General features: G+C 45.2%; 1 protein-coding gene across 2 annotated transcripts in view; it reads left to right on the top strand.

Annotated features, from left to right (window-relative positions):
- LOC100748356 overlaps window positions 1-4,617 on the top strand; it is a 30,544-nt gene that overhangs the window by 2,804 nt on the left and 23,123 nt on the right. Inside the window, exon 1 of one of the 2 annotated variants that reach the window (XM_033319143.1) lies at window positions 72-1,045. The exons of the other annotated variant lie outside the window; for it this stretch is intronic. The gene's annotated coding sequence lies outside the window, so the exon portion shown is untranslated. Of the gene's footprint in view, window positions 1-71; window positions 1,046-4,617 lie in introns of those variants that run through there. 2 annotated transcript variants of the gene reach the window in all.

Genomic DNA, 4,617 nt, shown 5'->3' with positions numbered 1-4,617 from the left:
CCCACTCCTCCTTCGGAGCACCTGTCGTGCTAGGGAGTTCGGCGCGTTAGGGGCGCTTGCCGGAGGTAAGTAGACGGCAGGTTATCAGTCCGCAGAACATCTTCGTCGCGAACGGAACCGTAAACCAGTGTGGTTACGTATTCTCTCGTAAGTGGAGGAACAGAGAAAGGGAGAGCAGGGTGAAAAAGAAGGATAGAAAAGGGGGGGAAAGAAAAAGAGCGAGAAAGAGTAAGAGAGGAAAGGTGGAGGTAGTAGTAGCGGAGGAGAGGACAAATTGACGAACGTACGTCGCGGATCTTTTGGCGGATACACTACTTGTCGTTGCTGCTGCTGCCGTTGCCGTTACCGGTACCACACTGCCGTTATCGATGCTCAGTCGCAGCATCGGCTACGATCGAACGGGAGTTTGATTTTCGTTCTCTCTCGTCGTGTCTCTGTATCGCGCGCGATCTTTTCCCTAGCGCAAAACCATCGTACGGAACAGAACTATCGGTTCACAGACTCTTTGCCGTGAGAAATACGATATTTCATGGACTCTTTGTGTTACTCTTCATTGAACGACCGCCGAACGAGCCGCGCGAATAATCACAGTTACCGATCGGATCGTTTGCCCCAAATCGCGGTATGCCACTCGAGAGCGATCATCTGTTGTCGTCGCGCGATCGTCGCGATTGAATCGATGTAAACGCCACGCAGAAAAGTCGCGGTACCGGTGAATTGTGTTGAGTGACGGATCTCGTTTCATCGTATCGAGAATAATTTTACACGGAGAATAATTACCGAAAATACGAACGGCGACCGGTGTCGATGATAAACGGTGCTCCGTCGATCGTTGGGTGGTTCAAACGCAGGATCTAACGATTAGTGTGCGAACGTAACAAGAGGAGGGGCCAGTGCCACAGAACACGCACGGCCAAGCTTAACACGCGACAAGGGCAGAAGGCGGGCTTGATAAGGCGATAACGCGGCTGCCGGGATGCGGCACGAGGAGCCGCTAAGCTGCAGCTAACACGTGGCGACTCCGCACGCACTCCGCGATCGCTAGGTGAGCCTTATTCGTGTAAACTTATTCACGAGAAATATTAATCTTCCTCGTAGCACAATCGAACAATCGTCGATTCGAAACAAAACTCTCTGATCCTTCGATTCGCTCTCGGAGTCTTAAACGGCAGAAATAAAGTCAAACTTGTCCCTTTCCCACTAACGATCTCACGAAAATTCCTACTAATTACAAAGTTATTCAAAATTATCCTGTTGCTGTTCCCAATGAATCTGTCGAAATAGATTGCGTGAACTAGACGAAACGTCAACGGAAACGATCCTCGAGATGGTAGGTCTCGTAACTCTGGAAAAGAATTCCTTCATGGGCCGTTCGTTTTCGTTTAACGGGTTTCCCATTCAAGCGGGACTGCGCGGTTGCGACAGTTAATGCAAACCGGGCCGATGATCCGGCTGTCGATATAAACGCGCACGCGGATAGAGTGGACCACGGCGAAACAGCCAGGCGGATAAGGTTCTCGTACGAGGAAATCGGGTGGGGAGGGAATGTGGTCGGTCCGCAGGCAAGGAGGCCTCACCAAATTTTCGTGCCGCTGGTCTGGGCGCAATGTGCCTCGAATCTCCACGTACTTCGAGACCGTCTCTTTCTCTCTCTCTCTCTCTCTCTCTTTTTCTCTCTCTTACTCCCTGGTATCCTCTTTGTCTCGCTCATTTGCCATCTTCTTCAATCGCGAGCACGGAGGCTCCATTCCCGCGGGCCTCTGTTCCACTCTCTTCTCTCTTTTTCTCTCGCTATCCGTGTCTCTCCTTCTTCTACGTCGGCCTCTCTTTCTCTTATTCATCGTCGGAGTCGAGCACCCAACCGCTTCGCGGAGCTTCGAGACGCTCAAGAGTTAGCGCTCGCGCATTCCGGTTAGCGGTCCAACGAATACTCGGTTAGTGCGTCTTTAGTCCATGTTAAGGACACTGTCAGCCTTCTAACCGGAGAAATGCGACGACGAAATATCAGAAAATCGATGAGAAACGATCTAAATTTTCGTTAAGCCCGAAGAAGTAAGCTGACAGAATCGCGCGAACCTTTTAGTTCAACGATGTCTCGACACGCGATAAAGATTATCTGGTCGCAAAGTCGAGATTCCCACGTGCGAGAGACGGTGAAAAACGGATGACGTTCACGTACACGTTCGCAAATCCTAGGAAGCTTAACTTTCCTACGATCCTTATCTTCTTTGTGTCGCAGTTTCACTCTTATTAACGAGCAAAAACATCTTTAGCGTTACAAAAAATACTTTGACATCCACTTAAAATCAGAAATCATGCATATCGATAACGGTTCTTTTATATTTTCTCAAACTTAAGAAACTCGTTGCCGATAAAAAGATTAAAGAATCCACGATTGCGTCTAAGATGATTCGGAGAACGAAACAGAATTGCAGACTTCCTCGCGCGGAAACACGTGATGTAAGATGTAGCGCGTCTCCGGAATCCTCCCGCAATCAGGACAATCGGTCTTAGGAAAATCCAAGTCGCACAACGTTGCTTTTCGCGTTAACGAAGCGTATCATTCGTGCCACGTTTCGCGAATAGCCGAATTCTTTGCACTCTTGACGAGTTTGAGTTGTATCAACGCGCTGCATATAGATGCAGCTACCGAGCTATTATGCGATTCTGGGAAGAAGGTCGACTAGGGAGACCGATTCAGGTTCGTTCGATACACAGGCCGACTTCAAATATACTCACACGCATAAGCAAAAGAACTTTATACATCTGCCTACATTTCGACGCCGGCCGAACATTCGTTTCGAAGATGCTCCGAGTCGATCGATTTTATGCCATCGTGGACCTAATTGCAACGAGCATTCTTCGAAGATTTCGAAGTTTATATTTGAGAGAGAAAGACTGCGTTTTTCTCTCCTTCCGCTCAGAACCGTAAAGACAGAATTTGTTTTTACAGTTTATTCGATTGTAAAAGGAAATTATATAGCAAAGTATATTATCGTTTGATAATGTCGGCAATGTATTTTTGTCGTAAGCCGTAAATTTGTCACTGATTAGTTATTTAACTAATCGATTTAATCGAAAGAGTATATTGAATGGAATCGACATAAAAATTTCAGACGAACGATCGGCTATAAAACGTTCACGACTTCATCTTAAAACAGGAATCGGTGTCCTGTATCGAAGCGTTTGATATTTTTCATTTTTAACAGCTCGAAGTGTGAAGTATTATCGACTGCTGAGGATTTACTAGATGCATTAAAGTATTTTAGTAATATGCCAGTCTCTTTGGTCGATTAAATTAAAGAATCATCGACAAATTTAACGATCTTTTCCCAATATGATATAAGTGTGTTATATATATATTCCACCATTTTTTATCTTTTCTTGTAAAAAAAGACACAGACGATTCAAGATCCTGTATCCGGAAATACTTTTGTGCAACAGAATTTCTGTTGCAGTCTCGCGTCGTCTTGATCTTGGTCTTCGTCACCCATTAAGTTAATATTGCAGCTAGTTTTCAACTTTGTACACCTTTTCCGATTTTGTAGAATAGACCTAGATTTTTTTCTTCGGTAACGCGAAACCTTGAAACTAGCATTTTGGATCTTTATCGGTATCTATCGCCATCACCGATACCAAAACGTACTTTTTCTCATGCTCGAGTTTCTCAACCCTCGTTTTGAATACTTTGAACTACTTTTCCCGAGCACGACGAGTACGATCACGTACTCACAATCACTTTGAAATATCGCATAAATCTCCTGGATCGTTCCAAGGGTCTTCGTTCCAAGCTTGAACTTATAATGCCAAACACGCATGAATATCAATGTTAGCAGTAGACATTTTCCAACAGTTTCTTTCGCATCTATAATGACGATGGTCGATGACAAATTTTTCATACTAATTGACCTATGACAAGTTTCTCTGATCGTTCGAGGCATAAAAACAATCAAACGTAATGAATCATTTGGTTACCAAATGTCAAAGCGGCGCGCATGGGAAAAAATGCCAGGAAATTCTTGGGCCATTTAATAATTCGTAGCAGTACTCGCGAAAGTAACCGGACTTGAATAAGTTGTGTAAAACCCGTAATAAAAGTCACGTAAAAAGAATGGCCATAATAACCGAAGAAACATGTGGTTCCTAAATCACTTCCATTCTGGTATATCATTAAATTCATTAGCGTCTTCGTCTGCTTATTTTTAGATAAAATTTGAAATTACCTTACTCGATCGAACAACGCGCGTTAGACGACTGCCGGTTGTCTAATAATTTACACGAAACGATTAGTCGGAGGCTCTCGTGCCATTCGTCAGACGTTACGGTTTTATTAAGGGTACCCGAAGACACGGTGCACGCGTAACTGCTTTCTGAAACTTACCCGCGACGCGCATTCTTTTTAAAATTTGCATCGAAATAAGTCGCCGAACGTCCGTTTGCCATCGCCGTTCCGTCGTTGGCGGGCAAAAGGAGTACGCTAACGGTTTTCGAACAGGTGTCATCTCTTTTTTCCGCGCTTCATGAAATATTCACCAGGCATACGATTACGCTGGTACCAAGCACTAATCCGTACGTTGTACGGGGGCATTCAACCTCCTGGCCGCGGAGCGGCGACGC

The sequence above is a fragment of the Bombus impatiens genome, unplaced genomic scaffold (assembly GCF_000188095.3).
Source record: "Bombus impatiens unplaced genomic scaffold, BIMP_2.2 scf_0135, whole genome shotgun sequence".
In the NCBI taxonomy this organism is placed as follows: domain Eukaryota; kingdom Metazoa; phylum Arthropoda; class Insecta; order Hymenoptera; family Apidae; genus Bombus; species Bombus impatiens.
This window is presented reverse-complemented; position numbering and strand designations above follow the sequence as displayed.